This window comes from Herpailurus yagouaroundi, unplaced genomic scaffold, assembly GCF_014898765.1.
Source record: "Herpailurus yagouaroundi ecotype Mexico unplaced genomic scaffold, PumYag 67681, whole genome shotgun sequence".
NCBI lineage: Eukaryota > Metazoa > Chordata > Mammalia > Carnivora > Felidae > Herpailurus > Herpailurus yagouaroundi.
This window is the reverse complement of record NW_024420481.1, coordinates 4,080,818-4,106,324: the sequence shown is the minus strand read 5'-3', so window position 1 is coordinate 4,106,324 and position 25,507 is coordinate 4,080,818. Positions and strand designations below refer to the sequence as shown.

Sequence of the window (25,507 nt, the reverse complement as noted above, 5' to 3'; positions counted from 1 at the left end):
ATAGATACAATCACTTTGGTCCCCCCATGTTAATATTGTTCCATGAGGTCTGAGGTGAGATAAGTTAAGGGGACTCCTACACGTGATGGTACTGGGTGAGCTGACAAAAAATGGATGGGAAGATGGTCTTGACACCTCTCTCAGTTCTGAGATTTTTTTCTCAGCTCTTGCGACTTTGGCCAAGATCCCTGCCCAGCCAGGCCGCCTGTCAAGAGAACAAAGTCTCTCTTTTCCCTCTCCCTCCACACACCCCAGGGCAAATAGGCCCCAGTGCTCCAGTGATAGGGCCCCACACAAACTTGCTTCTCCACCCCCAGCTGCACAGCTGGTATGGGGGACGCCAAGGAAGCCTTGGAGACAACATCTGGATGAGCACCTGGGCTTCTGCCAGCCCCTCCCTATGTCTGCAGTGCAAACCCAGGGCCAGGGCTTGGTTACAAGCCCAACTCAAAGCTGGTGGCACGTGTTTGGAAAGCACATCTAGACTGGAAGGAGGGGGTGGAAGCACTTGAGAGCAATGCCAACTCAGGGCAAATGCTTGCGGGGCTGGCACAGATCTGAACTATTGCCGGCTGGGATGGCGGGTGTGGCCACTGTGGTCTCACCATGGGCCCGTTGCGGGAGGAGCAGAGGGGTGTGGTACTTGTTTAAACGTGGGTAAGATTTTCTTTTTTGCCCTCTGATATCACTTGAAGTTGTTCCGTCTGCATCTGGGGAAAGGGGCCAAACAGTAAAACTTACAGGGTGACAGGGTGGAGCGTAGGGAAGGTGGCAGGGATTTACATTTATTGGGTACGAGCTGTAGGGTTGGTGTTGTGCCAGGCACTTTACATAGCCTATCTCCTTTCATTCTTAACAACATCCTTACAATGTAGCTAGTCAGTGGCAGAGCTGGGGTTTGAACCTAGGTTGACTTCCAACTACTACACTCTCTTAACATTGTTTTCAGTGAACTCTTTTTTGGTAATAATAGTATTTTAATAGTTTTATTTTATTTTATTTTTTAAAATTTATTTTGAGAGAGAAAGCGTGAGCATGTGTGCAAGTGGGGGAGGAGCTGCGAGAGGGGTGGGGGCAGGGGAGAGAGAATCCCAAGCAGACTCCACACTGTCAGTTCTGAGCCCAGCACAGGGCTGAACTCACCAACCGCAGAACCATGACCTGAGCCGAAGTCAGACGCTTAACCCACTGAGCCACCCCAGTGTCCCTTAATAGTTCAGTTTTAAAAACAGCAAAAGTGAGGCTCAGAAAGGACTAGGTAACATGACCAAGGTCACACTTCCCATCAAAAATGGAGGCAGACCTTTTTTCAGGCAGCAGGGACGATGGCGGACATTCAGACAGAGAGTGCCTATCAAAAGCAGCTGACCATCTTTCAAAATAGGAAGAGGGTCCTGCTTGGAGACTCTGGAAAAAAGAAGCTCCCACAATATGACAAACACACTGGTCTGGGTTTCAAGACGCTCAAGGCCTTTAAGGGCACCTATACGGACAAGAAGTTACCCTTCACTGGTAATGTCTCTGAGGGCAGATTGTATCTGGTGTGGTGGCCAAGATGAAGACGCAGACAGAAGACCACTGTCATCCACCAAGACTACTTCCACTACATCTGAAAATACAACTGCTTCGAGAAATGCCACAAGAACATGTCTGTACACCTATCCCATTTCAGGGACCTCCAGATTGGTAACAGTGTCACAGTGGGTGGCTGCCAGCCCTTGAGTAAGACTGAGCGCTTCAAATGCTTAAGGTCAGCAAGGCTGCCAGCAAAAAGCAACTCCAGAAATTCTGAGACTAGATATCTGCTCATACCTCTAAACAAAATAAAGTGATTTTCCTAAACAGATTAAAAAAAGAAAAGAAAAGAAGGGGCGCCTGGGTGGCTCGGCTCAGTCGGTTAAGCGTCTGACTTCGGCTCAGGTCATGATCTCACAGTCCGTGAGTTCAAGCCCTGCGTCGGGCTCTGTGCTGACAGCTCAGAGCCTGGAGCCTGCCTCGGATTCTGTGTCTCCCTCTCTCTCTGCCCCTCCCCCGCTCATGCTCTGTCTCTCTCTCTCTCTCAAAAATGAATAAATGTTAAAAAAAATAAAAAATAAAAAAGAAGAAGAGAGGCAGAACTCAAACCCAGGCCTGTGTGCCCTTGATCTCAAAGCCTGCGCCTTTCCCACTGTCCCATGCTGGTGATCATTTGCTCAGATCCCTAGCCCAAGGTTTGCTCACAACACCCAACTTTGAATGCTCAGAACCTCTGTGATGCCCCTTCAACAAAAGCTTCCCAGGTCTGTGACCCATCCCCCTCAGGGTCTCAGTCTGAAGCAAAGCTCCATCTAATAAGTGAATTCTAACTTTCTGGGCCAAGTCTGCACCAAAATAGTTACAACTTGAGCTCCTGTGGCCAGATATGGAGGAAGGGTACATGGAATAGGAGGCTTCCAGCTCTGTTGATGAAGGAGGCTGTCTCTATTCCTGTACCTCAAAGGGCCTACTGTTGTCAGAGAGTTCCTGGATCCAGACCTGTAGTGATCATGTCATGGTCCCTGCCCCATAAATATACACTTGCTCTCAGCTTACACATAATGTAAGTCTGGGTTCCTATCTCAGGGTGTTGATTCATTCACATGTTTATTCAAACATTTATGGGAAGTCAATCCTGAGTACCTCATAGACGGCAGGCCCATGGCCAGGGACTTAACACCAGGCCCACCCTATTCTTTTCTATGGTAGGGTCTGTTCATTTTTTTAAATTTTATTTGAGAGAGAGAGAGAGAGAGACAGAGAGAGAGAAAGAGAAAAAGAGAGAGAGAGTATGTGTGTTGTGTGTGTATGTGTGTGTGTGTGTGCGCACACACACACACATGAGCAGGGGAGGGGCAGAGAAAGAGAGGGAAACAGAGACTCCCAAGCAGGCTCTGGGCCGTCAGCCCTGAGCCCGATGCAGGGCTCAATCCCACAACCCTGGGATCATACCCTGAGCCGAAATCAAGAGTCAGATGCTCCACCAACTGAGCCACCCAGGTGCACCTGGTACGGTCTCTTCATCTCTAAGTTCCCAGTAAGCTGGGTTAGCCCATATGCCTAAATAATATTGCTGGGTTTTTCTCCCCAAAATACATCTATAACAGAGGCGCCTGGGTGGCTCAGTCGGTTGGGCGGCCGACTTCGGCTCAGGTCATGATCTCGCAGTCAGTGGGTTCGAGCCCCGCATTGGGCTCTGTGCTGACAGCTCAGAGCCTGGAGCCTGTTTTGGATTCTGTGTCTCCCCCTCTCTCTGACCCTCCCCTGTTCATGCTCTGTCTCTCTCTGTCTCAAAAATAAATAAACTTTAAAAAATTTTAAAAAAATACATCTATAACAAATATCTCTCCATAACTGAGGCCCAGAGGTTGGCAGGAAATGGGAAGTGATTGCTAATGGGTATAGAGTCTCTTTATGATGAAAATCTTCTATAATGGATTGTGGTGATGGATACAACCCTGTGAGTATACCAAAAGCCACCGAACTGTATACTTTGAGTGTATAATTGAGTGAACTGTATGGCATTGAACTAAATCAAATTAAACTGTTATTTAAAACAAACAAGCAAACAAAAATGAGGCCCAGAGAGTGGCAGCAGTTCACTCAAGACCATGTGCAAGTTGCCAGAGCAGCTCAGGCCAGACTCCAGGTCTTCTGATTTCTGATTTTGAGGCTCTTGCCTTCTATCAGAGTCCTCACAACCCTAAGCAAGGATAAATGCTGAGGTTCAGTGATTGTGCAAAGCTGGGCCAGCCTCATGCAGGAGGGCTGGTGGCTGGACCTTAAGCAATAAGGTAGGCAGTAGAAAATGCTGTAGGCCAGGGACTTTCATTTAGGTCTGCCATGAGCATCACCAAGTGCCTGCCGCTCTCTGGACCCCACTGTCCCCATCTGTGAAGTGAAGTGAATGAGTTTGGTGGTCCCTTGCAAAAGGCTATACCAGCTCTGACCCTCTCAGGTTCTTTTTTTTTTATTTAACTTTTTAATGTTTATTTATTTTTGAGAGAGAGAGAGACAGAGTGCAAGTGGGGAGGGACAGAAAGAGGGAGACACAGAATCTGAAGCAGGCTCCAGGCTCCGAGCTGTCAGCACAGAGCCCAATGCGGGGCTCGAACTCACAGACCGCGAGATCATGACCTGAGCTGAAGTCGGACGATTAACTGACTGAGCCACCCAGGCGCCCGTTACCCTCCGAGGTTCTAATTATAAAGTACTGCAAGATGCAGCAGAATGGCGTGTCAGATATGTGCTTCTTCTCCAAGAGCTGCAGGAGGTCTTGGACACAATTAGGTGTTCCAAGTGATGCCCTTCACTGATAGTGATGACCAAGACGTTCCTGTGAGAGTCAGATTGTCTCAGACAATTCCACTGCTGAGTTTCTGCATGGGAGGTGGGTAGCTTGGTCCTGATATCCCCCCCACCAGCAGTGTTAGGTGGGAGAATAAGCCATCCTAGAGACCCAATGATCATCTCCTTTGGAGATATCAGGCACCAGGTTCTTGGCCTGGTGCCCAGGCAGCCCCACCTTGTGCTGAGCTTGCCTCCTTGGTGGAGGGAGTGATTGCTGATGGTCTAGCCCCTGCTGGACAGGATGTTTCCACATCAAACCCCACTTCCTGCAGCTAGGCCTGGGCTCCGGTTCCCCCCTTCTCCTGCCATCTGGTCGCCTGCCCTCTGCCCCCTCCCCTTGCTGGGTGTTTACAGGCTGTCTTATCAGCCTGGGGAATCTGTGCCTCACCCAGTCGGCTGCCCCGCCCCGCCCAGCCCAGACAGTCTGCCCAGGGCCCTACCTGCCCGTGGTTTCGCCATTGCAGGCACACGAGTCTGGAACCCCCTTACACCCCTGGCAGGCAGGGGGTGTGGATGAAGTCTTGCTGCCTGCCAGAGTGAAGCCTGAATATTCATAGTGCTTTATCCACCTTGCCCAAGCTGGGGGAGGGCAAGCATTCTTTGTATATTGTCATCATCTCTATCTGCAGGCTATGGGGACGGGAATGAGGTGCTTGGGTCACTGAGAAGGACAACTTTGGCCTGGAGGCCTTGACGGCTCTTCTGTTCTCCACCAAGAAGAGATGAGCACGGGCAACACCAGGCTCTGAGAGTACCCGCATGTTTTCTTTTTTCTAACTGAGGAGAACTGTAAACACTCCAAGCTAAAGGTGGGACAGAATGAGGGGTCATAGGCTGAACCCAGTGGAGGAAGGAAGGCTGGGGAATCTGTAGGTATCCTTAGCCAATCCATGCTGACATCAGAGTTTCATAAGGCCCACACTGTCTCCATCCTACCCTGGGATCTGCTCACCCACTAAAGGCTAAGATAAGGCCAGGGCTAACTAAGCACTGAGTAAGCCCAACAGCTTTCCCTGGGAACATAAGGGCTTAGATTCTTCCATCAAATAAATTTGAACCAAGGAGGGGGACAGGGATGGGGACAGCAGGCAAATGAACAAGCTGCAGGTGATGGATATGCCTTCCAGAACTTTGGGCTAAGATCCTGAAAGTTCAAGTTCTGACCTGTCCATAAGCAGGTCTCACAGGGACACAGCCTGCTTGGTAAAGCTGACCAAGCCCCACAGTAAGAATCAAAGCCACAGTCCAAACCCAGCTCATCTTTCAGGAGCTTTCATGTTGTTTGCTGATAAATCTATTAAAATATACTTAGGCAGGGGCACCTGGGTGGTTCAGTGGGTTAAGCGTCTGACTCCTGGTTTCAGCTCAGGTCATGATCTCACAGTTCATCAGTTCGAACCCCATGTCTGGTTCTGCACTAAGTGCAGAGCCTGCTTGGGATTTTCTCTCTACCTCTCTCTCTGCCTCTCCCTCATTTGCTCTCTCTCTCTCTCTCTCTCAAAAGTAAATAAATAAACAGTAAAAAAAAAATAGATTTAGGCAGTAGATTGCAACATTCTCACTTAAGATAAAATGCCATACTTCAAAGAGATTTATGCGACTGTGTCCTTCTAGGCCCCTGGGATAGAATTCAATAGTTTGGGGCGCTTGGGTGGGAAAGTTTGGAAAGACTCTGTTAAGGCAATTTTGCCATTAATGGACTATGTAACCACAGGCATGTCAAGTCATGTGGCTCTCACAGACTTGGGCCTCCTACCCTGCTCTGCACTATAGATCTCATGCTGCCCAGCACTCTTCTGACTGACCATGGTAGCAGTCAAGACTCCATAAACCACCATCCCATCTCCCCAGGAATGACTTCCCCACCACTCTGAAAAATCACAAACTATTTCGTGTCAATGTGTTAATGGGTGACATTAGGTTAATGTGTCACCTCTCTCCTTAACACATTTCCCTTTAAAAGGTCATCTGGAGTTACCCTACCCTAACCTAAAGAGTGGCTCTGGGGCAATAGTGGGGGCAGGGGAGCCAGGCAGGTATTTCTTGATGGCGCTGCCTCCTCTCACACCATTAGCCGTGGAGCAATCCGGCCTTCACCCTCTACTCCCCCCACCTGTGGTCCATGTGAGGAAGCTGTATAGAGTGGATGCGAAAGCCTTAGAAAGACTAACAACCAGGCCTGGTGCAACAGAAAGCCCACTTGACTGGGACTGAGGAAGAGTAAGTCCTAGTCACGGCTCTGCCTCTGCCTAGCTCCTCCCTCAGCCTTTGAGCCAGCACCAACTCCTACTCCAGGGCACACATTTAGATCAATGGCTGTGGCCATACCAGCTGTACTCCACAAAGCTTTACAGTCCAAACTCATCTGCTTGGTTTCCAAAGGTCCTTCACAGTCTGACTCCACCCTACCTACTCAGCCTTGTTTCCCATGATTTCCCAACTCAAGCCTGGGCTTCAAGCCCAGTGGTCTCCTCATGGTCCCCTGAGGGAACATTCCAGGCTCATTCACGGAGTTTCTCAGGCTTGCCATGCCCTTGCTGCTCTGTTTTGGTTAATCAAATAATGCCCATCCAGCAAGGTCCCATCCAAGCTCCCCAAACACATGGAGCTGTTGATACCCTGATAACTAGACTGCACACCTATGGAGCCCCCTTTTCTAGATGCTAGCCCAAATTCGACCACAGGAGCTCTTAACGCCACACAGACTTCAACTACTCTTTAATTATTTCATGTGTGTATCTTGTTTCCCCAATAGGCAGTCAAATCCATGGAACCAAGGCCTAGCTCATCTTCTCCTGATTCTAGCACAGGCCTAGGTATTCGTGAATTAAGTTCATGTGAAGTCTCTTCAAGTGAGATCTCTAAAATAGAGATCCCGGGTCCTGACTGATCTGAGAGCCACGATCTATGGGTGGCATTAGGAACAGAGTTGGGGGACAAAGGTCTCCAGTCTCAAACATTACTTGTCCCCTCTTGCTCCATGAGTCTGTTTAGGGAAACACACGCTAGCTAGAGTCATTTATTCCAAGCTTCATCAAGAAGGCGGTTGGTGATCAATGAGATGATCACCAAAGCATTCTCTCTTTGTAGAAAACCACAGTGTTTCCACCCTGGGCATATTGGGTGCTGATCTGATCACTGGACCCTCTGGAAAGATTTCATGATTCTGGATCAGGTCTAAGACCTAAAATGATTCAGAAGAACAGGGAGTGAGGATAACTATATGAAGACAAGCTTTTCTGTGTTGTTTTTTTTAAACAGGGTTTTTTTTTTTTTGTAATTTTTTTAATGCTTATTTATTTTTGAGAGAGAAAGAGAAACAGAGTGCGAGCAGGGGAGGGGCAGAGAAAGATGGAGACGCAAAATCCGAAGCAGGCTCCAGGCTCTGAGCTGTCAGCACACAGCCCAACGTGGGGCTCAAACTCACAAACCATGAGATCATGACTGGAGCCAAAGTCGGATGCTCAACTGACTGAGCCACCCAGGCGCCCCAAGACAAGCTTTTCTTAAAAAATGTTTATTTATTTTTGAGAGAGAGGGTGGTGAGGGGCAGAGAGAGAAGGGGACAGAGGATCTGAAGCAGGCTCTTGCTGACAGCAGCAAGCCCAATGTGGGGCTTGAACTCACGAACTGTGAGATCATGACCTAAGCTGAAGTTGGACGCTTAACCAACTGAGCCATCCACATGCCCCGAAGACAATTTTTTTTTTTAGAAGAGGCCTTATGTTGTCCAGACAGAAAAGGTTGAGAAGGGATATGATTGGCATTTACAAAATGATGTATGGAGCAGATAATCATGGGCCCAGTCACCAAAAATGGTTTGTAAATGAAGGGCAAATAATAAATAGTCCTATTTTGCAAATACATAAGTTTGTGAACTTTGGAACTCTTTAGTTGAAGAATATCAATGAAAAGATCAAGCATCTTCTTTTTTTAAAATTTATGTACTTATTTTGAGAGGGAGACAGGGAGGGAGAGAGGGAGGGGCAGAGAGAGACAATCCCAAGCAGGCTCTGCACTGACAGTGCAGAGCCCAACATGGGCCTCGAACTCACAAGCCACGAGATCATGACCTGAGCCGAAATCAGGAGTTGTACACTTAACCAACTGAGCCACCCAGGCACCCCTAAGCATCTTCTAAATGACAGTTACATCAGGGTCATCCATGGTTATAAAACAAGATCACAAAAGCACAACCAAACATACTGTTATAACAATTACTGCAAATAGGGTAAATTCAAGTGTTAAAAGAAAACGATATTGACAATCTCATTCTAAACTTCATGTGGAATTGCAAAATAATTAAAATAAGCAAACACAACTTTGAAAAAGAACAAAGTTGGAAGGCTAACACTACGTGATGTCAAAAGTGATTACAAAGTTAAATTAATAAAAAAATTGGCATTGGTGTAAAGATAAATAAATAGATCAATCAGTGGAACAGAATACAGAGTCCAGACATAAGCCTACATATATAATGACAGCTGCAGTAGCCTAACAATAGCTTTTTCAACAAATGGTACTAGAGTGATTGGATATCTATATGTAAAAAGAGAAAAAATAAATTTGGATTCAAACCTCTTGCCACATAGAAAAATTCACTCAAAATGGATCGAAAGACCAAAATGTAAAACCTAAAACTATAAAACTTATAGAAGAAAACATAAGACAAAATATGTGACCTACAGCTAGGTGAAGAGTTCTTAGATACAACACCAATAGCATGATCCATAAAAATAAAAATTGATTAGTAGGACTTCATCAATATTAAAACCTTCTGCTCTTGGGGAGTGTAGGTGGCTCAGTCGGTTAAGCGTCCGACTTCGGCTCAGGTCATGATCTTGCAGTTTGTGAGTTCAAGACCCATGTCGGGCTCTGTGCTGATAGCTTGGAGCCTGGAGCCTGCTTTGGATTCTGTGCCTCCTTCTCTCTCTCTCTCTCTGCCCCTCCCTGCTCACACTCTGTATCTCTCTCCTTCAAAAGTAAATAAACATTAAAAAGATTTTATAAAAATTAAAAAGAAAAAACTTCTGCTCTTCAAAAGATGCTGTGAAGAGAATGAAAAGGCAAGCCAGGGACTGGGGGGGTGGGGTGGGGTGGGAATCTTTACTAAGCATGCATCATCTGATAAAGGTCTTGTATCTAGAATGTATAAAGAACTGTCAAAACTCTAACACGAAAAACAAATCAATTTTCAAACGGGCAAAAGATTCAAACAGATACGTCACCAAAGAAGATATATTGGTGACACATAAGTATATAAAAAGATGTTCAACCTCATCCATCATTAGGGAAATACAAATTAAAACCACAATGAGATACCACTGCACATCTATTAGAATGGCTAAAGTTAAAAAGACTCGCCAAGTGTTGGTGAGGGTGCGGAGCAACCAGAACTCATACACTGCTGGTGGGCGTATAAAATGGTGCAACCACTTTGGAAAACAGTTAGTTTCTTAAGAAGTTGAACCTACAACTATTGCATGATCTAGCCATTCCAGTCCTAGGTATTCAACCAAGAGAAAAGGACATATATATAGCTATACAAAGATTTGTACACAGATGTTCATAGCAGCTTTGTTTGTAATAGCCCAACACGAGGAGTGGGGAGGGAGGGAAGCCACCAAATGTCTGTTGACCAATGAATAGATAAACGATGTATCATATGTCCATACAATGTGACGTTATTTAGCAATAAAAAGGAATGAAATACTTATGTATATAACAACATGGACATGCTGACTGAAAGAAGCCATACAAAAGGAGAGAACATGCTACATGATTCCATTTATATAGAACTCTAGAAGATGCAAACTGTTACAATGAGTCATAAATAAGCCCTGGAGCTCTAATGCACAGTATAGTGAATATAGGTAACAATATTGTATTGTAATTATCAAACTTGCTGGGAGACTAAAGTCTCTTACTCCTACACAGTCTTGAATTGCTCTTTAATCACTAAAAAAAAAAAGGGTAATGATGTAACGATAGAAGTGGTAATTATCATTACAATGGCAACCATATTACAATATGCAAATAGCCCACTATGGGGCTAAGTGCATGTGTATTAGTAAAGTTGTAGAATTGGGTTTAGATCCTTCAGAGCAGGGGGCTGGGTCTGCTGTGGTTGGGTTATTTTTTTTTTTAACATTTATTTATTTTTGAGAGAGAAAGAGACAGAGCATGAGCAGGGGTAGGGGCAGAGAGAGAGAGAGAGGGAGACACAGAATCCAAAGCAGGCTCCAGGCTCTGAGCTGTCAGCACAGAGCCCGACCGTGAGATCATGACCTGAGCTGAAGTCAGACGCTTAACCCACTGAGCCACCCAGGCGCCCCGGGTTTGTTTTTTGTTTTTTTGTTTTGTTTTTTGGTTTTTTTTTTTTTAGGATCAGAGTGGCACCAAGAAACTGGTCACCTAATGTAACAGACAGGTGTTTTCTGGGCATGGATTCTCACAGAATCAACACAGCTGAACTAGCCTGTTTTATCCTCTGGGGGCAACATGGGAAAAAAGACTGATTATCTCCTAAATCTATGTCTAAGTACCTCCTTGCTATCAGGTCATCAGGAATTTGGGGAGGTTAAGACTAATTGCCCACTCTCCCATCCCCCAAGGCCTAGCAGTTCTAAACCTGAGGGGTGGAGACAAAGGCACTGAGTAAGTGGCTCAGGAGTGGTCCATGGGTGGTCTAATTTATCCTGGGCAAACACGATCCACTTAATAGCAGATGGAACCTCCAAGGTACTTTCTGGGAGGCCTCTGGAATGGAGATGGCACTCAGCACCCTGGGAATTCTTCTGGGCAAAGGCAGTGCCCCAGCTCCAACCCAAGGCCTCTGGGCATTAGCCCCGAATGGATGCATAATCTAATTCTAGTAAAAGGAGGGAGAAAGTGAGCAGCGGTTGGCCAGTTGGCTCCCAGAATTCAACACTCAGCAGGGTAATAATAACAAACTGATGGTTGCTAAATACTTGCCAGGGATGGAACATGAGGCCTTCTCTCAGAGGAACTAACTAACTCTTATTCCCACAGCCAATGATACTCAAGATGAAAGTGGCAAAGAGATAAAGATGGCAATGTGAATAAAGACACTAAAGACTTGCTTTTTGCTCTTCACAGCACCACCGCCTGCCACATGGAAAGACTGTATGTTGCACACACACGTCTTCTTTCGTATCCCCTCCTTCTCCAGTGTGATGGCAGAGCTAACAAAAGGTTAGCAGAAAGATACGGGAAATCTCCATCTCAGTTTTAGGAATGGGTATGGCAGGCCCTGCCAGTACTGCCAGAGAAGCGATGGATCCCTGGAGTTGGCAGAGTCAAGGGTGTGTGAAGGGGTAAGTGACAACAAGCACAGCATCAGCCACAGGAATAATAGCAGCTAACACCTATCCTATTGGGCAGGAACTATGGGCCAGGCACCATGCTGAGCGCTTCACATGCCTTATCTCATTTAATCCACATTCTAACCCTGGCAGGTGGGAACCGGGACCCAGAGTGGTTAAGTGACTAGCCCAAACTCACACAGTCAGTAAGTGGCAGGTCTGGAATATGGACACAGAGAGCCTGTGCTCTTCCCCCTTCTAGATAACACGCTTCACTGGAAGTATATTGGGTTAGCCTGGAAGAAGAAAGGAAGCTTCTGGAAGGGCAGGTGAACTGAGAAGCAGGAAGTACCAGCACTGGGACAATAAAATGGTCCATCAAGAAGGTGGGAACCTAAGGCAAAGCTTGCTCAACCCAGGCAGGCTGCTTAGCCTCTTTCTTCTTGTTGGTTCAAGAAACGTTCCAGTACTTTCCCTTACAGACCCTCCTGCATGAAACACCTTTCCCTGAGCCTCCTTCTCCTCTGATAGAAGGCTGGAGTCTCTGCCAAGAAACTCACCTTAGAACATGATTTCCCAGCCAAGAAGTCAGGGCACTCTGGTGTGTCCCTGTGGTGTTGCCATGTGCTGGGGAGGGGGCAGGGAAAGAGGGCAGTGAGAGAGAAAAAAATGATGCGGGGGAGGGGGGATGTGTGTGTCTGGGTGTTTTTCTCCAGTTAAACCCAACAAGAGCCAAGTTCCTCTCTACACTCAGCAATGGGAGACACAGAAGCAGCAGAACAAATATATGGCTAGTCCTTGCCCTTGTCTGCATGGTCTGGGCAGAAACCTGTGGGACTCTCTAGACTCTTCGGTTCCCAAGGTGGCTGAGGAAATGAAAATCTCTGTCTTCCACCTGAACCTCCAGGCTTCCAGAGAAATCCCAGAACTCCTGGGAAAGGTGGGACCCAACCAGGCCAAGCCTGCTGTGAACACTACTGGTGTGTCAATCTTCCCGTGCATTTGGTGCCTTCTACCTCTCTTCCCCTCTTTTCCCCAGGGTGTGTGTGTGTGTGTGTGTGTGTGTGTGTGTGTGTGTGTGTGTGTGAGTGTGTGTGTGTGTATGTGTGTGTTGGTGGGGGTAGGGTAGTAGCTCAAAACAAAATCCCTTCAGGTTGTGTGGCGAGGAAGCCTGCCTACCCTTTGTGTCTTATCAGTACACGCTGGGCTCCCAGTCTGGGTCGGCTACTTTCTATCTCTCCTTGGAGGGGAGATCAGGGGTTTGCTCCGAGCCACCCACACCCCCTGACCTGGTCTTTTATGTGACATGCATTTGCCAAACAATTATCCAGACTTCGAAGGTCAGCCTGCAGCCAGGGGAGACAGAGAAAGGCGTCTTTTCTCCCTTTTCTGCCCAGCCAAATCTCCCCCACGCCGACCCCTCCCGCTTCAAGGTCTAGCTGGATTTGAGCCTCGGACCTCACAAAGCCTTCCCTCCCTCCTCCAACTGCCGACCTCAGAGCTCTGGCCGCCTCTGGCCCCTGCTCTGAGGAGCACAATTAGCACCTGACCAGTCGCGGTCCAGGCTACTTGTCCTCGCCTCTGATCATTTCAGGGTCTTAGTCATCTTTACACCACCACCTCCTCTGCTGTCTCCTCCACAGTGCCTAGCACAGGTTGGGCACACAGTACGTGTTAATAAATGGCTGTTGAATTGAAACTCGGCAGCCCCTATGAGGTCAGAACCCTCACGAGCACCCCGACCAGCAGTTCCTTGGCAACCAGCGCCGGGGCCTGAGCTATAGGGCATTACTGGTGTGGCCACTATTACAGACCATGTGAGGCTCAGCGGCCAGAGATTTGCAGGCGGGTTGGTGTTGATGAGAAAAGCCTCTGACCTCTAGGAAAGCGCCCATAGGATTCTGGGTACCTCGGATGAGTTTCCTTTCTCCCCTGCAGAACTAGTTTTCAGTCTGAGAACCGCAAAGGAAATAAATTGGCAGCGAAGCCAGAAACCTCTTTGCAGCTTAGAAATCCTGGAGAGATAACCAAGCCCAGGTTGGGGTCAGGCCCAAGCTTGAGGACAGAAGGCTGCCGGAGGCCCTTCCCAGTTCAGCAGGAGATCTCTGGGGGGTGCATGGCAGGGGGCTAGAGGGGTGTTTGGGGGTGGCCCTAAGTAATGCCATCCTGCCCTGGAACCCAACAAATCAGGCCACTGAATGCTCACCACCTGCAGCCCATGAAGGAAGCAGGTCTCCCTTCCCTATCATTCATCCAAATCCCAAGGCAATTCAGGTGATGCATCCAGACCAGAACCCAGCCAGGGTTCCCTGGCAAGGAGAAGCCTCCAAGTCTGGGGCGCCTGGCTCCTCACACTATCTCAGATATTCGAGGCTGGCTTTGGATTAGGCGTATTTATATAGATGAGTAGCCACTCTCCCTGGCTCCCTCTCACACCCCACACCCCACATGCCAACTCTGGCCTGCAACAGAAGGTATACACAATCCTGGAAGGCAGGTGGTATCTTCTTCACCTCCATTATTTTCCTCACTGCCACTTCATTGATGCCTGCTACCATGACTGGCTCTCCGCAAATGTTTGCTGAGTGGAGTCTCAGTTTTAGGCACTGTATTAGAAAACACCATAATGCTAATTCATGCTCACTATGGGCCATATGCTGTTCTAATAAGCAGCTTATGTGTATTGATGTACTTGATCTTCAGAGCATCCTTATGAAGTAGGGCTCATTTGAAAGATGAGGAAACAGAGGCATACAATTGATTGGGATCGCGTAGCTAGTAAATAACAAAGCTGGATTTATTTATTTATTTATTTATTTATTTATTTATTTTAAATTTATTTACTTATTTTGAGAGAGAGAGAGAGCGCAAGTGTGGAAGGGACAGAGAGAAAGAGAGTCCCAAGCAGGCTCCGCACCACCAGTGCAGAATAGAGCCCAACACAAGGGCTTTAACTCATGAAAACCACGAGATCATGACCTGAGCTAAAGTCAGACACTTAACCAACAGAGCCACCCAGGCGCCCCCAAAGCTGGGTTTTAGACCCAGACAGTCTGGCTCTAGGGATGGAAGATAAAATGAGAAAGTTGGGGGCTGCAGGGTGGGGAGTGGCAAGGCCCAAGGCCAAGCTTAGGAGCAGGGATTTCCCTGGGAAAGCAATCCCATCAGCCTGTGCCTGGCTGGGCCTCTTCAGAGACAAAAGCCCTGAATTTTGCAGGCTTGGGACATATTGGATATTCTATCAATCAGGCCTATGAATGACAGACCACAGCACCCTCATGTTTAGATCCCAATTTAGAGAAGACAGAAGCCACTGAGCCACCACTTAGCACTAGGCAGGGGGAGAGTGGATTTCAGGCCCCCAGCTTGTCCAGGGGTGGGCGCCAGTTCCTGAGCAACCACCGAGCAAACAGTGTAGCAGTGGGAGGAATGCCAGACATAGTTGCAAACAAGCCACTCCTTCGGCTCACAGCTAGAGGCTGGGTGAGGGTGGCAACATGGAGCCTGCTCAACACCACCCCCCCCCCCAAACATCTCAGGTTTTGAATTGAACCCAGCCCCAGAAATAACCCACATGCAAGGCAGCCTCTTCCCCACACAAGTCCTCCAAGATAGTTAAGTCCTTCACTTAACTCAAGACAGCTCCCCCACTAGGCTGTTCCTGCTCTGGGTCCACTGAATCAATGGTTGAGAAAGCACCTTATAACCATGTAACTAACTGCTATAACCATGTAACTGCGTGGAGGGATTTGCATTCTTGCCGGGCATACGTGTTCCCTAGGCATTTTTTAGTGCCAAAGTGTCCTGTCTCCCCAAAGGGGAGACCTAGATCTGTTCCCTTCAACCCCGTCCAACCTGGCACTCAGGCTAGGGGTCAGCTTGCAGGGGGTGAGTGCCCGATGGGCGTGCCCACCAGCTGCTGGGGCCAAGCAGTGGTGGCTCAGGCCCTGGGGTGGTGACCTCACTTCCGCTCCTACCTCCCCACCTCCCTAGCACTCCTCCCATTTGAGGCCCCACCAGGCCAAAATCAAGAAGTCCAAGGTTAACTGTTCCTCCCCACTTTAAGAGCTAATTAAAATGATTAGCTACAATGAACTGTCAAACATTAACCAGAAGAAGCTGCAGGACCAGACAGGCCTCTATCTGGGGTACAGGGATGAGGGGCAGGACTCAAACTGCCATCAAATCCCATGGCTGGGGTGTTGGGTGGGGGGAGCCAGGGAGAACCTGGCTGAGCTGAGGTACCAAGGGGTCAGAAGGTGACTGGTGAGAAAGGCCATGTCCCTACACGCAGTCATAAGGAAAGGGCAGCAGAGTTATGGTGCGGTGGAGGGACCAGAAATTCATAAAGTGGCTACCGCCTCATTAGTTCCCCAAAGCAAGGCGCTTGCCGGTATGGCACCCCGCGCTGTGTATCTGCTCAATCCCCTTGCCGGCAGAAGAGGAAGGAACAGAGAGGCGGGAGAAACCGGGAGAGCGGGAACGCAGGAGCGGGAGGGCTGGCGGCTTGCTCACACGGAAACTCTGGTCTCTGCCAAGAGGTCTCTATTTTGGCGATCCAATTATCCAAGTCATAGGTAGGTGTGTGTGTGTGTGTGTGTGTGTGTGTGTGTGTGTGTGTGTGTGTGTTACTCTAAGGCGCCTGGCCCCAGAGGCCCCAGGGGCCGGCTGCCGATCAATCTGGCAGCCTAGCCACTGTGCGGTCTGACCTCCCGCCCTCGAGCCTCGAGTTTTTGGGGGTCTGCTGTCTCGATCGGCCTTGTCAGGGAACCCGGGCTGCCCGGGTCGCGGGAAAACTGGCCCCCCGCCCTGACTGGGGAATTCGATTCCGTTTCTAACCCCGGCTCAGAAGCCCGGGTTCCCCAACACACACGCGGTGGGGCGAGGCAAGGGCGGGACTCAACACGCCAGTGCTCTCCCACCATTCCCTGGGCCCCCAACTCTACACGCAGGGGCCCCAGCGCCCCCGATCCCGCCCCCTCGGGCAAACTTTTCCAGGTTCCCGATGGCTCGAAGAACTGGCGCCATCGACGTACCTGAGGCCGAGTGGGCTCGGTCGCCGGGCTGGGATCGGTCGCTATGGTCCCCTCCCCGCTCCGGGGGCCCAGAGGAGGGTCCCCACCCCCGCCAGCTCGCCTACTCCTCTCAGAAGCCAGCCGGGCCGGTGGCGCCGGGACTTCGGCGCCGGCGAAAGGAGAAGTGGAAGTTGAGCGCGGCGCCCGGTCCGTCCCCGCGGCCGCCGGGGCCACCGTCCCCCTCCCTCCTTCCCTCCCTCTTTCCTCCCTGCCCGCCTGCCCCCGCGGCCCCGCGCCCGTGACTCACCTCGGCGCCGGGGCAGGCTGGTCCGGGCGGGCGAGGCACAGGGCTCTCCCACACGTCGCGCCGCCAATGGCAAGTTGGAGGGCGAGATGCAAATACCAGGTGAGACGCCGGCGCCCCTGATAAAACGACTCCGGGGGGCGGGGTGGAGTGCGGGGGGGAGCTGGGTGGCCGCCGGGGAGGGCCAGGCCAAGGGAGGGGGCAGCGGGGGCGCCCGGGGAGGGGGCGCGAGCCGGCGGAGACCTGCACTGAGACACCCGAGCGAAAGGGGAAATTGCACTAGAAACACACACGTCCCCGCAGGCGGCGGCTGGGGCGGGCGCGGAGGAGGCAGGGCGGGAGGGAGGGAAGAGCCGGAGGGAGGGACCGACGGGAGGGACCGCGGGCGGGCGGGGTGGGTGAGGGAGCGAGGGAGGGACGAGGCGTCTTGGTGGAAACAGCGCCCCTCCACCCCCGGCCCGCCGCGGTCGCCAGCACGGCAGGGGGAGCCGTGCCAGGGGCCCGCGCGGCCTCTCCTTCCCCTAGCGGCTCGCTCGCCCCCGGGGACCGCGAGAGCAGGGCCCCTGCAGAGCTCGTATTGCCCGCCCCTGCCTTGGCCAGTGCCCCTAAGTCGGCTAGCGCGTGGCGGGTGCGGGGCTCTCCTATCCCTGTCTGGGCCCTTCCCGGTGAGAGGCCCCCACACAATGCCCGGGAGAGAAATCTATTCTCAGGGGACCCCGGGTGTTTATGTTCAGGCCCCTCGCGGCCTGCACACACCGCTCGCTTGACGCCTTTGGCCCATACGCTTGCACTCCAGATTATTGAGCGCCTGCTGTGTGCGGACCTGGCGGGAGGGCGGGAGGAGCGCGTGGGTGAGACAAGGAGATGCCCAGAGGATACAATTTGAGAGCTATATGCCAAACACCGCAGGATCCCGGGCCAAATGCATCATCGTGCGCTTGGGGTGACTGGAGAGTTTGGGGGACTTCTTAAGGAAGTCGAGCCTAGGGCTCCTGGTGGGGGAGACCAGGCAGACATGAATCAGGGGAAGGGCTGAGTAGGGAGAGTAGGGCTGACACAGCAGGTGCAAAGGCAGGCAGTGCTGGGGTGCTGGGGAAAAGTTCAGGCTCCCCTTCTCTCCAAAGCCAAGCTGTCCTGTTTGAGGCATCCACTTGTACCCCAGGCTCCCATTCTATCTCCCCCTTACCCTCTCCTCTGACCTGCCTCAGCAACCATAAAAGCCCCCACCCACCCCACCCCCCCATCTGGTCCCACAACTAAGAGGCTCTAGGAGGGAAATGGCTGGAAATTGTCACTTCTTATGGCTCTACATGGTCTGGAGGACGGGTGCACCCAAGCCTCAGCCTTTGAAGTTCCTTGACAGAAAGCAGGAAAGCTGAAGGGGCCCCAGAGGACGACGGCTTTCTGTGGGGCAGGGGTGGCCAAAGGGCCTGAAGTTCAGGGACCTCCTCAACCACCAGCATCTGCCTGCTTCCCCAGCCTTGGGAAAGGATGGTCCCTGGCACAGGACTTGGGGACATGAGTGGTGGTGGATGATGGTGGTGAAGGCAGCTGCAGATTACAGGTTTCCAGGGAAAAACCTAGGGACTGGACTGGGGCACTGGCCCTCGAGATCTCTTGGCTACCTATATAGCCAAGTCCCTGAAATAAGCACCAAGAGCAGATTCCCACTTTTTTTCTTTTCTAAGTGGGCATGCTTTCCCCGGGGGGATTCCGGATCCTGGAACCACATCATTGTCTGCTGGTCTCTGGTCTGTGAGGCTCCCTTCTCGAGGTCAAAGTTGTGGTAGGTCCCACCTATCCCTAAACCCCCTTTATCTTGACTTTGAAACTCACCAGTGGACACAAACACACATACCTTTCCATTTTGCTAAGAGTTCAGTGGTCTCTAACATCAGACAGGCCTGAGTTCCTATTCCAACTGCACCATTTATCAGCTATGTGTCTTTGGGCAAGTCACTTAAACTCTCTGAGCTTCACTTTCCTTATTTTTAAGTTGGGAATAATAAGAACCTACATCAAAAGGCTGTAGTGACGACTGAATAACATAACCCACGTCTATGGCAGTGCCTGGTGTCTAGTAACCCCTCCATAAATGTTAGCTACCTTCAGCATCATCCTCATCCTCACTGCACTTTTCTAACCCAGCTCTCAGGAGAGACTGATCGGTCCAGGCCAGAAGCTGCTGAGGACGAATGGTGAGATCCCTCCTATAAATGTTTGTGGTTTAAACCAAATCTGAAGCTTCAAGGCATGGCAAAGCCAGAGGAGAGGTCTTCCTCTTGGGAAGGGCTGGGAAAGAGGTCAAGCACTGTGCCAACCAACTAACAGTGACTGGTCCTAATACCTGCCAGTGACCTGGAGCCTATTTGTGGGAATCTCGTAAGTTCCCACCTTCCTCAGCCACTCAGAACTAACCACAGCACCGTAATCTGGGAGTTGCAGCCAAAGCAAACCCCCCCCCCCTTGATGAATATCTTGTGCTGACCTCGCCTTGGGGAGCCATGGGCCACACGAGTGACTTTCCTGGCTCCATGGCTCCAGGTCAACCAGGCTGCCCTTCCCAATGACTTTGCTGCTCCCCAGACTGCCAGCCCTTCCCCACCTGGCTCCCCACTCTTCCATTTACCCATTGGGTGAGCCCCAGCCAGGAGGGACCAGCCGACTGAGATCACTACTCCTGATGACAGCCATGCTGTCTCTGCCAGTGGCTCATTCCCTGACTTGGCAGGAATTCCCCTTCTCGAGTTGCCCATGGATGCCCAGACTGCACCATCCAGTGTGCACTCTCAGTCTTTCTCCTTCCAGCCCGTCCCCCCCCCACCCCTCGAACTCCGATTCAGTCCTCTCGAGCCTCAGAACATGGATCCTTCCAAGAGTGGGGGGCCTTCTGGCTGCCCACAGCCTGTGCAGGGCCAGCTTGCCATTCCAGTATTCAACTTGCCTTCCCACCTTGGCAACTTTCTCAGGTTCTCTTTCTCCCCTCTTTCAAGCAGTGCCTATGTTCTCCTGCAAATAGCCCAGGTTCTTTAGAGACAAAGTGACTGGTTGCTTCCCCCCCTCTTAACCCCTTGGCCTCAACAAATTCTATTCAAACCTGTGGCTAGAACAAAATACCACAGTGCCACACTTACTGTAGCCATCCATGGCCCTTACTTTCCACCACAGATACAAGCTAGAAAAGTCACCCATCAATCGGACTTTCAGAATAAGAAGCATACTCAAAAGCCAGGAGAGAAGTTATAGTTTAAAAGAAATCCAGGTGCGCCTGGGTGGCGCAGTCGGTTAAGCGTCCGACTTCAGCCAGGTCACGATCTCGTGGTCCGTGAGTTCGAGCCCCGCGTCGGGCTCTGGGCTGATGGCTCAGAGCCTGGAGCCTGTTTCCGATTCTGTGTCTCCCTCTCTCTCTGCCCCTCCCCCGTTCATGCTCTGTCTCTCTCTGTCCCAAAAATAAATAAAAAACGTTGAAAAAAATTAAAAAAAAAAAAAAAAGAAATCCTCCCACCTGTAAAGCTGAGAAGCCCCCTATAATCCTTTCTGAACAGCCAGCAATCATTCCTCTGTTGATATGTTCAATAACACCAGATTTGCCTCCATTGGGTTTATGTGATGAGGCCCTAGAAAGCTCCAAATGACAGACAGCAATTTCTACATCCCAGGTTGTGGCTGGCCATCATAATGAGTATTCTAAAAAGATTGTGGGGGGGGGGGGGTGGGGGGGCTCCATCCATTAAGTGTTCAACTGCTGGTTTTGACTCAGGTCACGATCCCAAGGTTTGTCAGATTGAGCCCTACGTTGGGCTCTGTGCTGACCAAGTGGAGTCTGCTTGGGATTCTCTTTCTCCCTCTCTCTCTGCCCCTCCCCTCGCTCATGCTCATTCTCTCTCTCTCAAAATAAATAAATAAACCTTAAAAAAAAACAGAAGGAAGCTAACATTTAAACAAAATTTTAAATAAAAAGATTATTCAGGGGACGCCTGAGAGGCTCAGTTGGTTGAGCACCTGACTCTTGGTTTCAGCTCAGGTCATGGTCTCACAGTTCAGTTTGTGCGATCCAGCCTGCGTTGACAGTGTGGAACCTGCTTGGAATTCTCTCTCCCTCTCTCTCTGCCCCTCCCTCCCTTCTCTCTCTGTCTGTCTCTCAAAATAAATAAATAAACTTCAAAAAAGATTGTTGGGTAGCTGCAATATAAGAATTCCTTGAGGTAGGTTATATACCAAAGTGCTCCTTACCCAGATGGTGGTCTCTTGGCCATGTCCATACTGGGGACTACGGGTGGGGGGGGGGGGGTGTGCCCAGGCCAAAGAAAAGGCATGCAGATGGGAAGATTTCATTGGGAACAACTTCTCAGATCATGACTTTCATCTGGCCAGCCACCTTCCTTGGCTGGGGATCCTGGAAAGCCACTTGGTACCCCCACCCCAAGTTGCTCTCATTAAAATGGAGAGTTACACAGTTCCACTCTAGGCCTTTGCTGTGACAGGCTCGGGCACCAGAATATCTCCTACAAAACTTCAGAGGACCTCTGGGCTTCACCTCTTGGAGGGCTGGTGAGCAGTTCAAGGGTCCGGTGGAGTGAGATGACAGCCTCACATAGCAAGTGCTACAGCCTTGAGTCACTGCTCCTTATGTCCATACTCAGTGCAGTGGCTCCTGGGAGGCGCTGTCCCCACCATATACATTGCCGGGAGTGGGCCTAGTGTTTGGGAAACAGATTTAGTGCCCTTCAGGCCAGGCCTCTGGGTTGGTGGGAGCTTTCTGAGGTGGGAGGAGGAGGAGAGACTCAATCCTTTGGTTCATTTGCCAAAAAGAAGGAAGAAGTGGCTTCAAGCAGAGTTCAGCAAATGAAAGCAAGTCGCTGAAGTCTAATCCTACTGGCCCTTAGCCCCTATCTTGGAGCCATGGAAAAGTCCCTGGGACCAGGGCCAAGGGCAGGCGCCTACTCTGGGGCACCTATCAGAGGCAGCGCAGCATGCAGAGTGTTGAGGCCACGATCCAGTGGAACTAGAGTTAACTCCTCAACCTCTGATGTGTCATCTTGTGTGGCTGGCAGCCTCACTGTGCCCTGCGGCCCTGCGCAGATGCCTAGCAACACCCCAAAGGCACCTCCCCTCATGGCCTGCAGGAAAAAACGAGTGGGTCTAAGGGGGCCTTGGCCCAAGGGGCTGCTGTTTGGGGGCAGAGATTGGGATGGGGGGGCAGAGAGATGTCAACATATAGAGGTCTTCCTGGAGGAGGTGCCAAGTGATTTCTGGGGCCCCCCTTGAATGTGCTGGGGGACAGGGAGCATGAAGCCACCAAGCTAGGTGTTCCCTTCTCAGGTGGAGAGGTGGAGAGGAGGCTCAGGGCAGTGGAGGAGGCTCCAGTCACATTGCATGGGGCGCTATGTACCTACACGGTGAATGGCACACCCTGGAGTTGTGTTCAGAGGTGGCAGTAAGGACAGACCCAGGAGAGGTGCGGAGGGGTGCTGGAATGAAAGGAGAGATCAGGAAGGGCTCAGGCTGGGTCACCAGCGTGGGGGTACCAGGCCTGACTCCAGATCCTCGAGTCTGGGGATGGAGTAGTGGGGAAAGACTGTGAGGGGGGCTTGTTAGCCTGACTTTCACCCACTTCACATCCTGCCAAGGCACGGTGCTGGGCTGAGGTCTGTGTCAGGAGGTAGATGATTCTGCTCTTTCAGGATTGCCCCATCCCACAGGGAGGCAAGGACAAGCCAGAGATGTGCACTAGACAGAGACCCAAAAGGAGTGCAGCCACTCAGTTTCCCCACTCTGCCATCACAACAGGGGTCGAGGGTTGTTGTTTCATCCAGAAAAATACAACATTTAATGTCTGTAAAGGTGCAGTATGAGTCATTTCACGGAATGTCTAGGCCCCTTTGCTGGCAGCAAACAAACTTTCCAGCCCTCTTTTGAGGAAGGCATCCAGCTCGGCTGCTGCTGCTGGTTTGTGTGTGAGAGTGTGTGTGTGGGTCTGTGTGTGGGATGGGCCTCTGTGTAGGGCCTTGTGTGTGTCCGTGAGGGTGTCTCAGATGTGAGTGAGGGTGTAACCATGGCGGGGAGGAGGGTTGTGTGTGTGTGTATGTGTGTTTGTGTGTGCATGCGTGTGAGCTTGACTCCCAGATGTGAGTAGCGAGTCCCCTCATGCGTGCGAGTGTGTTTGTGGAGGGCATGCGCATGTGTGTGTGTCTGCAAGGCAGCATGGTATGTGAGCCTGTGCGTCTGAGGGTGTCTACGTGTACATTTTTTTCTTCGTCACTGCCAAATTATCTTCCCATCTCTCCCCTCACGAAGTGAAGGGCTGGCCGAGAGGGAAGCTAGCAATCCAAAAGGGGGGTAGCCAGGGAGGGGAGAGGGGCTGGAGGAAAACCAAAGCAATTCCACTCGTCGGAGGAAAGTGTCAGCCAAGGATGAAACTGAAACCGAGGCACCAGCACTCTGGGATCGTCCTGGGGCTTCGGTTCCTCCCATTCCCCCGCCCCCTCCAGCGGGCTGTGGAGATTAGTCAGCCTGAAATTCCCATCCCCACTGCCTCGACTTGGGGTTGAGGCAGTGAGGCCGGGCTAGAAATTGGCCTGTGGTTACCACGTGACCCCATTAACTCCCATTATCACATTAACACTAATTAGTATATCAGATCCTCTCCCAGTCACCTAATGGGGCGCAGAGCCAGGCTTGAGGGAGAGGTCACAGCTCGGGCCCTGTTCTGGGAGGAGAAGCCATCACGAGGGCATCAAGGGAAAAAGGGGAGTCTGAGGACTGTGGCAGGTCAGGTTAGGGACAGAAAGAGGACGGAGACATCAGGTTTGACAGTAGGATACTTTTCCTAGGTCGTGCTCTGGGAGGAGACACCTTGGGGAAGGGGTTAGTAGAAAGGAGGGGGTTTCCAGGAATAGCTGGGCACCGCCCTGTAGGAAGGAGGCCCGGGCTCTGAGGTCTGGGCGGGAGACAGACGGTATTTCTCCTGGCACACAGTGAAACACAGTGAAACGTTTAGGATCCTTCGTTGTTGTTTTTTTTTTTTCTTTTAAACCCCTTTCCTCTTCTTTATGGAAAATCCTAAGGATAACTTTCTCAGATGGCTTTGGACATCCTGAAAGCAGGGGAGCTGGACTGACTGATAGAGGAGAAGAGGCCCCCCCAAAACACCAGCCCCCCAGAGCATAGCTTTTATGCTCACGCACGGGAGACACAATGTAGCCATATAGTTATATGTAAAGTTGTATCATGGGAATAGCCACTGGAGCCTCTGGAAAGGATGAGGCTGGATCCCCCAACAGCTTTTTTTTTTTTTTTTTTTTTTTTTTTTGTCAGCCTAAAGGTGTCTGGCCACAGGTTATTTTTGTGCTTTGATACTCTCAATATGTTAACTAAAGAGCCACCACATAACCATGAACCAACATGGGAAGGTTAGCAGCATCATGACTTCTAGAGCTCAGGGCCTTGCAAGAAAGTAGAATACAGGGCTTTATCTCCTGAAAATAAGGTTGCAAGTTTGAGCCCCAGATGGGCCTCTTAGTTTTTTGTTTGTTTGTTTGTTTGTTTGTTTCTTATACAGCTGCCAAAAACCGGATTGTGGAGCGCAGAATCCCTAACCGTCGGTCGCCCTACATCCAGCCCAAAGCTCAGCTCCTGCCCCTCACCTAGGCTGAGCCCAGGTCCCAGATTGCGCCCCAACCCTAGCCCGGGTCTATCCCTGTGCAGGCGAAGCATTCTGGGTCTCAGGGGAGCCAAGCTAGAGAGTGGCTGTTCAGGGAAACCCACCCCCAACGCGCGAGACGCGACTCAAAGTTTCCATTCTACTGCCCGCGGGTCAAAAGCGCCATCCCCGGAGAGGAAAGCCGGCCCGTAAACCACAATCCCTTTGCTGAAGGTGAGCCGCCCGAAGCTCTGCGGGGCCCGGGAAGTGGCCCAAGGGATTATTAAGAAGCACGCAGTAGCCAGCCCCACGCTGTGGCGCTACCGCAGCAGGTCAAATCTGCCTCTCCCGCCACTCGGGTGGGAGAGCGGGGCGGGAAGCGGCTTGGAGGTTCTGGCGGCCCCTCCCGCCTTTCCCTCGCTCCCTCCCCCCCCCCGCCCCGCCCCGCCCCTTCTGGGCACGCGCGCCTTCCAAACCCCAGATTCTCCGCTGGGGCAGAGCTCCACCCCCAACCCCCAGCAGTGCGCCCAGGGCGCCTCTGCAGCGCCACCTGCAGGCGGAACGCGCGCCGCGCGGCGTCTCGGGCGGCGGGAACTGGCGTCCCAGCGGGAGGAAGAAAAGAGGAGAGGTCGGCTCCTCTGCCCTGAGCTTTCCTGGCCCGCGCGCGGCCTCCCTCGCCGCCCCAGCCCCAAGCAACCTGGCCAGCCCCAAGCTCTGTCCCGTGTCCTGCCCCGCGCAGGGGGCCAGGGACTCCGACCTTCTACTCCTGCTGTTGCACTCTGAGCGGCCTCCTGCCCCGGGCGCCTCTTCTCGGGAAGCAATGAAGTCACACTCGAGCAGCTCGGCTGACTCACGA

At 51.2% G+C, this 25,507-nt stretch overlaps 1 protein-coding gene and 1 pseudogene across 4 annotated transcripts in view; one reads left to right on the top strand and one right to left on the bottom strand.

Annotated features, from left to right (window-relative positions):
- Positions 1-25,507, bottom strand: part of ELF4 (E74 like ETS transcription factor 4) — a 50,266-nt gene extending 24,759 nt beyond the window's left edge. The window contains exon 1 of one of the 4 annotated variants that reach the window (XM_040468127.1): positions 25,409-25,507. The gene's annotated coding sequence lies outside the window, so the exon portion shown is untranslated. Of the gene's footprint in view, positions 1-16,726; positions 16,912-17,012; positions 17,339-25,408 lie in introns of those variants that run through there. The other 3 variants (XM_040468125.1, XM_040468128.1, XM_040468126.1) reach the window with 3 other exon arrangements.
- On the top strand, positions 1,326-1,792 carry LOC121025573 (40S ribosomal protein S11-like; annotated as a pseudogene).